The sequence below is a fragment of the Pyrus communis genome, chromosome 7 (genome assembly GCF_041283825.1).
Source record: "Pyrus communis isolate YQ-2024b chromosome 7, ASM4128382v1, whole genome shotgun sequence".
In the NCBI taxonomy this organism is placed as follows: Eukaryota; Viridiplantae; Streptophyta; class Magnoliopsida; order Rosales; family Rosaceae; genus Pyrus; species Pyrus communis.
The window spans coordinates 12,336,784-12,348,157 of record NC_142571.1 but is presented as its reverse complement, the minus strand read 5'-3'; the positions used below and the strand labels follow the sequence as shown (position 1 = coordinate 12,348,157).

At 32.4% G+C, this 11,374-nt stretch overlaps 1 long non-coding RNA gene across 2 annotated transcripts; it reads right to left on the bottom strand.

Moving 5' to 3' along the window:
- Positions 1–4,097: 4,097 nt before the first annotated feature.
- LOC137735411 (uncharacterized) lies at positions 4,098–7,292 on the bottom strand. 2 transcript variants are annotated; one of them, XR_015963919.1, is made up of 6 exons: positions 6,824–7,292; positions 6,496–6,638; positions 6,162–6,232; positions 5,367–5,443; positions 4,903–4,955; positions 4,098–4,817 (listed from the first exon to the last, which is right to left on the bottom strand). It is a non-coding gene; the product is annotated as an uncharacterized LOC137735411 (long non-coding RNA). The 2 variants fall into 2 exon arrangements; XR_011068648.2 differs by lacking the exon at positions 5,367–5,443.
- Positions 7,293–11,374: the final 4,082 nt, after the last annotated feature.

The window sequence follows — 11,374 nt, the reverse complement described above, 5'->3', positions numbered from 1 at the left end:
TTCGTGAAGATCGAAGGAGTCCATCTCGTGTAAGACAAGGTTGCACAAAGATAAAGCTGCTCCGTAGGTAGGGATCTAGGGATGAAGTTGTGTGATTTTGTATGAACCTTTGTTTACACTAGTGGATTGGACTGAGTGGATAGTCCCCAATTTTTTAACCTAGAGGTGAGTTTTTCCGACCAAAAATATCGTGTGCTCAAGTTACGTTTATTGAGTTCAAGTTATGTTTATTGTGTCACACATCCGACACACACATACATTACATATATCTGTTGCACATCTAAATGGTATGTGTTCATTGTTATGCTTACTTAACACATTGATAACTTGCAATGAACAATAACCTTGCTGATTAGGATAGTTTCTGGAAACTGAAGCTACTATTTAAATATTAGAATTATGGACTAACAAATCTATCTTAGTCGACTAGCGAGCATAACTAGTCAATCCCGCGGATTACAATTTTTATATACAAGTTATTCCACCTGGTACCAATTTCAGAATGCATTTAGACAGTTTTCGACATTAATAAAAAAAACGAGTGTGCAGTTGTCACACATTGGAACTTAAGCAAATAAACACATATAATTAACTATTATGACTATAAAAATGAGGACTCAAAAGTTCACAAGCTTATTAGGTGTCAAAAGTACACAATTTTTCAATTTGGAGCACATTTGGATTGTTTTCGGCATTTGTAAAAACAAATGAGCGTGCATTTGACACCGATTGGAACTTAAGTAAATAAACATGTATAATGTGCTACTAGGACCATAAGAATGAGTACGCAAAAGTTAAAAAGCTTATTGGGTGCCAAAGTGCACAATTTGTCTATTTGGTGTGCATTTGGACTCTTTTAGGCATTAATTAAAACAAACGAGCTTTAACGAATATCTGAAAACCTTTTGTTTTGATAAATCAGAACAGCTACGGAATCCTTGAGTCTAGAACCTAGTTTTTCTATTTGGAGTGCATTTGGACTGTTTTCTGCATTAATTAAAACAAACTAGCGTGTGTTTGACATCCATTGAAACTTAAGCAAATAAGCACATATAATGTGCTGCCATGACCATAAGAACGAGAACTCAAAAGATCAAAAGCATATTGGGTGTCAAAAGTACACAGTTTTTCTATTTGGAGTGCATTTGGACTTATTTCCGGGATTAATAAAAGCAGATGAGCGTGCGTTGGACACGCATTCTAACTTTAGTTAGTGAACACTTTTGTTTTGCTAGTAGAACCATGAAGATGAGTACTCAAAAGATCAAAAGCTTATTGGATGTCAAAAGTATACAGTTTTTCTATTTGGAGTGCATTTGGACTATTTTAGGCATTAATAAAACAAACGAGGGTGCACATGACATCCATTGGAATGTAAGCAAATAAACATATATAATGATATATCAGACCATAAGAATGAGTATTCAAAAGATCAAAAATATAGTGGGTATCAAATTTACACATGTTTTCTATTTTTAGTGCATTTGGACTACTTTCAGCATTAATAAAAACTAACTAGTGTGCATTTGACGCCCATTGGAAATTAAGCAAATAAACATATAATGCGCTACGAGGACCCTAAGAATGAGTACTTCAAAGTTGGACACTTATTGGGTGGCAAAAGTACACATTTTTTCTATTTGGAGTGCATTTGGATAGTTTTCTGCATTAATAAAAACAAATGAGCGTGCGTTTGACACCCATTGGAACTTAAGCAAATAAACATGTATAATCCACTGCTAGGACCATAAGAATGAGTACTCAAAAGTTCAAAAGCATATTGGGAGTAAAAAATGAATGGCTTTTTTCTATTTGGAGTGCATTTAGATTGTTTTCGGCATTAATAAAAATAAACAAGCGTGTGTTTGACACTCATTGGAAATTAAGCAAATAAACACATATAATGCGGTACTAGAACTATAAGAATGAGTACTCGAATGATCAGAAGCTTATTGGGTGTCAAAAGTGCACAGTTTTTGTTGGAAAATAAAAAGAAGTATTTTAGGGATATTGATTTAATTAGCAATTTAAAATATGATTTAATTAGGTTTGATATGATTTGATTTGGTCTAGGTTTCCATGCTTTATTGACAAATGATTGTTTTGATTTATTCCCAGTATTGCTCCTATGTAATCTTATAAATACCTCTTTATGGAGAAGAATAAAGAATTGGAAGTTGTTATTCGAGAATTGTGAGAGTGTAGAGAATTCTACATTTACCTTAAATCCTTTATTTTCAACTTGATATCAGAGCAGAGTTCAATTCTTGGTGAACTTTGCTGTGAATGGTTCCCTATGGGTGCACGAAGCTAATTTTCTTTGTGCACCCACAATCCATGAACTTGAGGGTGAAGATTATCTACAGTTGTTAGAAGAAGATAAATTTTCACTACCACGAGGAAAAAAAAAAGGAAGAAAAAATTGTGCTGTTGCTGCCTTGGGGAAAAAAGAGAAATAAAAAATGAAAATTTGGCATGATAAGATCCGTTTCTTATCATGGAGCCTTATGTACTTTATTTATCTTTCTTCTTAGGTTAGTTTATTTATGAGTTTGAGGAAGAAAATAAAGAAAGGAAGAGAAAAAAAAAAGACAAGAAGAATGAAAGAAGACATTTGGTGGTTGGGGCTTTTGAGAAGAGGAATTAGTTTCATTTCAACTTTTGAAAAGATTAGCGTTTGTTTCAACTGAACTTTCAAAAAGGTGTTGGTTCCAACATATCAAAAGATTTATTTATCGGGCTTTCGAAAAAAGAGGTTAGTTCCGATGGGGCTTTCGAAAAGATTAACATTAGTCCCGGTTGGCTTTCGAAAAGGAGTGTTTGTTCTGAGGATTATGATTTGTTCATCGGGCTTTCGAGAAGAGTTGTTTGTTCAACTTGGGCTTTCGAAAAGATTGGTGCTAGTTCCAATTGGGCATTCAAAAAGAGGCGTTAGTGCTTAGGGATTGTGATTTGTTGAGCTTTCGAAAAGATTGGCGTTAGTTTCAACGTATCAATGAAGACATCCTTCTTGGCAAACTCATGGTTTCACATCAAGAGTTTGAGGAGGGGTGTTGGAAAATAAAAAGAAAAGTATTTTAGGGATATGATTTAATTAGGTTTGATATGATTTGATTAGTCTAGGTTTCCTTGTCTTGTTGACATGGGATTGTTTTGATTTATTCCTACTATTGCTCCTATGTAATCTTATAAATACCTCATCATGGAGAAGAATAAAGAATTGGAAGTTGTTATTCGAGAATTGTGAGATCGTAGAGAATTCTAAATTTACCTTAAACCCTTTATTTTGAACTATCTTTCTATTTGGAGTTCATTTAGATTGTTTCCGGCATTAATAAAATCAAAGGAGTGACGATTTCACACCCATGGGCGATTTAGAAAACTAAACACATATAATGCAAAACTAGGACCATAAGAATGAGTACTCAAAAGATCGAAAGCTTATTGGGTGTATAAATTACACAGTTTTTCTATTTTTAGTGCATTTGGATTGTTTTCAACATTAGTAAAAACAAATAAGTGTACGTTTGACACCCATTGAAACTTAAGCAAATAAACATGTATAATGCACTACTAGGCCATAAGAATGAGTAATCAAAAGATTAAAAGGATATTTGTGTGTCAAAATTAAACAATTTTCCTATTTGGAGAGCATTTGAATTGTTTTTTGCAATAATAAAAACAAACAAGCATTCTATTGACACCCATTGGCACTTAAGCAAATATACACGTATAATGCACTTCTAGTACCATAAGAATGAGTGCACAAAAGATTAAAAGCTTATTGGGTGTCAAAAGTACACAGTTTTTCAATTTAGAATACTTTTGGATTGTTTTCAGCATAATACAAACAAACTAGCGAGTGTTTGATACCAACTGGAACTTAAGCAAATAATCACATACAATACGCTACTAGAACCACAAGAAAAAGTACTTATAAGATCAAAGGTTACTGGGTGTCAAAACTACACAGTTTTTATATTTTCAGTGCATTGGACAGTTTTTGTCTTTGATGAAAACAAATGAGTGTGCATTTGACACCCATATGAACTTAAGCAAATAAATGCATATACCACGCCACTCTATGACCATAAGAATGAGTACTCAAAAGATCAAAAGCATATTGGTTGTCAAAATTACACAGTTTTTCTATTTTGAGTGCACTAGCTCCGCTACAGGTTTTGAAACCTTATCCACATGATAAAATAAGTCTTTAAATTTGCATCTATATTCTATAGAATTACATTAAGAGCCTATGTATACAATACAGTCTATAAGTACTATAGTAACTCTTAAGAGGATTTTGTTTTTTGAGGCACAACTGAACCTGATTTAGAGGATTACATGTACACAAATTTGAGATTTGCTATGGTCTTGCCAACTCTGCCATTGGTCATCTCAGTAATAATGTGTTGATTTCAAAGATCAAATTGATAAATTAGAAGGTTGTATAAAAGTTGACTATCTATGTTGATGTAAACTGCAACATTAACCAAGAATACCATGATTTTTCATCTTGTGCACATGTTTGTCATTGTCCTTCAAATTGACAAACTCATTCACTCCAAATTTCTTAGCTAAAACCAGAGAAATAATGTTGTAAGCAAAAAAAAAAAATTCTACTTTTTTCCACTAAACTACTTACATCTTCAGCAGCCCAAACAAAGCATGCATAAGTATAAATAATAAAGGATTTCGTATCAACAAAGTTTGTCCACACTTGAAAATCCCTTTTTCAATTGAAACAGAGCCAAGTCCAAAAAGAACAATTGAAAATCCCTTTTTCATTTTTGTTGCATTTAAAGTGCCACCCAAACCTGATTTTGGAAAGAAAATATTCAGCATCATGTCAACTTCGGATACATAAGTGAAGACTGTAATGTTTTTAAGTGTTGAAATTACCTGAATGTTCACAATGAAGAAGAATTATCGCCTATACCTTGTACTATATATTTCTGCAAAACAAAAAAAAAATCCAATAATTATTACAAGTAGGATTGATAGGTATTTGCGTGTTGAATCATTGGAATTGTTTCTAAGTCAACTAATACTCTATTTGGGTTGGAATCAATTGTAAGCAAATGAAAGTGCTATAATTGAATATAGATAGTATAATGAAGGGACTTCCTCACCATTTTAGTAAGTAATATGCACTGAAAACCACCCAATCAATCGTGAAATCCAATAACTTTGGGTGTCAAAATTTTTCGCACTCAAGACTCTAAAATTCTTGTTCCAGTGAAAAATTCCAAATTGTGGATCGCATATACACTCATTGTGTTATAAATATGAAAGTAAAATATACATACTGTTAGTATATAAAAGTGTACGTGCATGTAGCGAAATTAAAGTTTTTTCAAACTTACAGTAAGGCCAACGGCGCAAGGTCCAAAAATAGCAACTGAAGGTCATTTTTTCAGTTTTCCTAAAATGGCACTCAAACCTGATATTGGAACAGAAAATATCCACCCTTACATAAACTTTGGATATATAAATCAACACGGTAATGTTTTTAGTGTTGAATTTAACTAAATGTTCACAATGATTTTTAATAAACAGCTTCAGCTGACCATATTAATCAATTTCCCAACTAAAAAACAACAATAAAGAAATACAAAATAAAACAAAAAACAACTGGCAAGAAACATTGTTTTAACTAACTAAATGACAAGTAGAAAGAACACGAAAATGGGGATGTATGTAAGCTCCTCTCTTTCAATCCCACCTAGTGATCCCCTAAAAAATATCACTTCAATGTCATATTTCTGAAATGAGGGAGCAAGAATCTGAGCTCTTTGGTATCTTTTCCTTGCAGGTGCTAAACCATAGGACCATTATATTTGGTTTTGAATAAGTCAGTTATTTTTCTTTCCATTTTTTTGTCACTTGTAAAGACATGCCAAAGCCACCACAAAGATAGGAAATGGCTAATATCAGGTTATTAAATTAGTATTTCTACAGCAATTTGACTCATTTCCAAAAGCTAGCAACCGAATTTGTCAATGAAAACCAAATTCCAATTTAAAATCAAAAGCCAAAAATTGTCAAAAAATTCCATTTCAAAATGATAGTACACAAAGAAATTTGTACTTTTAGCTTTGTTTACAAAAAACTTAGTATACAACTATATATTCCACACGAATTTGTGTAAAAAGACTTGCCTCGGGGATGAACTACTCCGTCCTCTTGCACACACCTATGCCAAAATCTCTATCAGGCAACCTTTCCAACCCTGTAGAAGCCAATATACGAAGGAAATCATTTAAGCACATCTAAGTTTCTATAGTACAAACACCAATCCAACAACTATATTCCATATATTCTCAACTCCAAATTTCAGTACAAAACCAAATTAATTACAGCAGTCAGCATCATGAATAGTCAGTGCAAAATATTTGATAAAAATGAATAGGCTAAGTATGGGAAAACTTCACTACAATTAATTCAAAACAATTATTTGAAAGGAAATTCAAAATAAAAAACGAAAGAACTTGCCTGGCAAATCCTTCTCCAGGATCTTCCACTCTTCCTGAATTCTCTTTGCCACAGACAGAATCGTTGGAGCTTGGGAACCAAATCTGTCGTTCGGAACTGTCGCGGAAATGACCGACGATCAGGATCACGTCATCTTCAACCGGCTGCGGGCGAAGGAAGGTTGAGATAAACAACAAAGAACCACAAAGATTTGATCTTTATTAATTTAGTGAAAACCCCAATTCATATAAAACAACAGTTTCCACCAAAATATTCATTTCAACAGCAAGCATAGAAATTACATATAAAAGAAATTAAAAATTTGAAGAAACAGAGGTAAGAACAATACCAAATCCGGGCCCACGGGGTCCTGCGCTGCTACTGTAGTGTAATCTGCTTCCCTGAGACCCCCCTAAATAACATAAACAACCACAAATCCAGAAAAATAATGAAAAAAATTTCTAATCTTCCCCCCAACCCACAAACCCAGAAAATTAGTGAAAAATTTTCTAATCGTTAAATTGGATCACTCAAAATCATCAAGTTTTTTCTAAAGGCCAATTATATCAAATCACAAATTTGGAGCAGATTTTGACATGAAAAAGGTGTAGAAGGTGGCTGTGGTGATGAGGAATATATGATGATGATGTGGGCTTTTTCAATTGGAAAGATCTGGAGCAAAGTTGCTGGTGAAATTTGGGGAAGAGAAGTTGACCAGAAAAGAAGAAATCATGGAGGAAGCAGAGATCGAAGAGTGCAAAGTACAGATCGAAGAGAGCAAAGATGGAAGAGAGATGGCAAACTTGAGTGCTGTTCTCGGGTTCCTAAAGAAATCGAGAGATTTCTATTGCACAACAGGGACAAAAGTGACATTTTACTGTATAATACACACAAAAAGCTAAACTTATAGAGCAACTAAAAGGCAAAAAAGGAATAACACTGTCGAATGAACAGTACCACATTTTCTTTTTTTGAAGGTTGATTCTCTGCTCTCCGACTTTCCGTGCCCTCCTCTACCCTTCTATTTGTGTGGTCACGGTTAAACCACGTCAACATTTTATATTACTATTCCTTTTTGTCTTATTATCTCTATAAAAAAAAACAATATAAAATGTTAACGTGACTTAACCGTGAGCACACAAAACAAGAGGGTACGGGAAGGCACGGGAAGTCGAAGGGCAGAGAATCTGCCTCCTTCTCTTTTAGTGTATATATAATGGAGTTTTAATGAAAATGGCTTGGCACTATTCACTCTTAATCAAAAGGACATTTTATGTATGAAAAGTCTATAATGGGTCAAGCTTTTTTCTTTTTTTACTCTTATGTCATTAAAAGCAGTCCACAATGATGTTGACATTTCTGTCTGGAAATACATTATTTTACATGATATTATTCAACTTATGCTAATTTGATGCCAACTTTTCATGCTTCTATCATGTTGTCGATGTTATGCAACTCTTCTTCTATCAAATTGTTCCAGTACTGTTCATCACCTTCTACTAGCTCTGCGTCTCTTTCTCTATCCTCTTTCACCTTGTAATACATATCTTCTGTTTCTCCTTTGAAATTTTGAGGCTTCCAGTATAACTGATGGTGGGCTTTTGACTTGCTGTAAATATGCATTTCTTCTTCTTCTGCTACTAATATCATATAATATCTAAAATCTTCAAACTCATCTAAGGCAAACATTGGGATCCCTTGAAATTTTAGAATATTGTTGTATGAAGAAGTCCACATGTGTGGAGTGATAGAGTATTGTCTAAATGACTCTTCATTAATCATAGTTATATGCCTAGCTTTCTCCTTATGCATATGTACATACCAATCTGGAGGGCTACTAATAAAACTTATGCAAATTTCTTTCCACTTTTCCAGATAATCTTCTGCTACTTTCATAAGTTTTTCATGAAATGATTTTAGTTGGGAAATATGGTTAATGAATATTTTATCAAGATAGCCAAACTCTAATAGTAAGGTTGGGGTAACTTCTACCACATTATGCCTTTTCTGATGCTCATAACTAAAATGCCATGGTCTAAAATCTCTCATGTTAATCCTAGCCACAACTATGTTAACCTATGGTTTACAAATACAATTCTCTGTACTATCACAAAGACATGGTGGATACATCTTTGTAATAATATTCATCCTTGGTTTTGGATTAAGGATTCACTAATACAAAGCACATTGTAATTGTAATTGTAATTCTTTCATGGACTGTGATGTTCTGCTCAAGATTTCATTTTGCATGTCTAGTGGCATTATTCTTAATTTTGCTTTTGAAATTTCTTCTAATAAAATATCATCTAATATTAAGTCTGAAGGTAAATTCTTAAGAAAACTTTCATATTTTTCTTGTTTTTCTTTGTCACTCAGATTTTGATGCTACTCCATTTCAATGTCTTCTTCTAAGAGTTCAATCTTAATTTCTTCCATGGTCTCATTAGCCTCTTGTCTTATGGGTTCAATAACCTCTTTTTCTTTATTCTTATGTTGATCAGTTGTTTCCAAACCTATTTTCAATTCTCTTTTCAGGGTGTTACTTGCTTTTTGCTGCATTCTAAGAGATTGGAGTTCTTGGTTCATTTTGGTAAACATATTAAGTAATGACTCATGGTCTCTAAAAATGACTTGAAGGTTGTGCTCAAGGGAATGAATATGATGCTGGCTATGATGGAAATTGAAATTAAAACTATCAAACTCCTGTTCTAAGGCTCTAATTAGTTTTTCATGACCTAACCTCATACTTGGCTGTTTGATTTGGATGTTACAAAAATTACCTAAGAGAACTTGTTGCTTATCAAAAAGTTTTGGTACCCTTGTCCTATACCTCAGAGTTGGATTTCTAATTCCTTCAACAATATTGCCATTAAAATTGAAAGTGGATACTGGTGGTGATGTTGGCATGCTTATGTTATTTTGGAATCCAATGTATGATGGAGGTCCATGATGCATTATTATGCTATTGAAATGTGCTCTTCTGCCTTGTGGTCTTATGCCATTTGAAGATGATGGTCAACGATATTCCATTCATGTTCAACAAATTAATCTTGATAAGATATCAACTAATGTATTGCCATTTCCTTTTATATGTTCAAAAATTGGTTTACAACCATTTCCTGTAATTGAATCAACAAAATTAACCCATCTTCGGGCTTCTTATTTATTAGCATGTATTTTGTTATAACGAGAAATTATATTTTGACAATCTGTTCTAATCATAAATACTTCATTATGTAAAAATAAAGAGAATGTTTCAAGTGAGTTAATTATTTCTAAAATTTCTAAGTCTGTTGATGGTAGTCTTGACTGTATATCACTAAATTTTCCTGATGAATATCTACAAACTTGTTCGTCAGACTTTGATGAATCCTCATACTTTTTCTGGTATAGTATACCTGCTCATCCTAATGATGAAGCATTTGTTTCAACTATTTTGTAACTATCTTCTAATAGTAATGTTAATGGCTTAAGTTTAGTAATTTATTCCTTTATATTTTTAACTAATTTAATATCTTCACTATTAAAATACTTTTGTCCCGTTTTGTTAGTTTTACTGTGTAATACTACTATTTTTCTTCCTAAATCAGGGCTAAAATTTCTTACATAATTTCACAGTCCTAAAAATGCTTGTAACTGTTTTTTGTCCTCTAAGTTATCTGGAAATTCTAAGACCTTTTTAGCTATATGGTCTTGTAATTATATTGTACCTGACTTGATATACATTCCTAAAAACTCTATATCTTGCTTTTCTAATGCTATTTGATTTTTGCTAATTACAATTCCATTTTCGATAAATTCTTGTAAAACTATCTCTAAGTGCTTCCTATGTTCATTTCTATTTTTACTATGTAGTAAAATATCATCTACATAAACACTACAAAATTTATCATATTTCTTGAAAATTCGGTCAATCTTTCTTTGAAAGACTGATGGAGCATTTTAAAGTCCAAATGGCATAACAAGCCACTCAAAATGTCCTTCTGGACAAGTAAAAGTTGTCCACTCAATTGATTTTTCTGCTAATCGTATTTGCCAAAATCCTAATTTACAATTAAATTTACTAAAATATTTACTCTCTTGAATTTTATTTATGAGCTCATCCTTGTTCGGTAACTTATAGCTAGCTTCATATGTATTATCATTTAATCTCTTGTAATTATAAACTATTCTAACCTTACCTCTCTTTAATTCTGAATGTTTTCTCACAATCAAAGCTGCTGATCTATGTCTAGACTTGGAAGTTCTAATTACTTTTAAATTTAACAACTCTTTTATTTGCTACTCAAACTCTTGTTTATCTAATAAGCTACAAGGCATATCAGTTGTCTTAATGGTTAAATCTGGATTGATTATATCTAATTTTGCTAATATTTTATTTTTATTCCAATGCAACTGGGGGTTTTCTCCTATAATTCTAATTTGTTCTGCTAATTGTAATAATTCTTCTAAACTCTTTGGTCTATCTAACTATAATATTTCTATATAGGTTTTTTCTTCTAAAATCAGATATTCATGTTCAAATATTTCTTCATCAAACTCTTCTATATTATTATGCTCATCATCTTCTTTTGAGTTTTCTAAATAATAACCATATTGACTACTTGATTTTTCTATACTTATGCTTTTATATGCTTCTACAGTATTATTTTGGTCAGTTATTGTAATACCTCTTTTGAAAAATGTTATGCTAGGATTCATAAATAAAAAACCTTGTAAACTTTTCAAAAAATTTAAACATAAAATGAATGGGTATGATCCTACTAGTGAAACAAATGTTAATGGTAAATTAAATTGTTGTTTTTTCAACTTTAACAGACTCATTATTAATGCAATGTATTAAGTAAACTGGTCTCTCATCAAATTGTGTTATTCTCACTAGTTTTGCTAATTTTTGTCT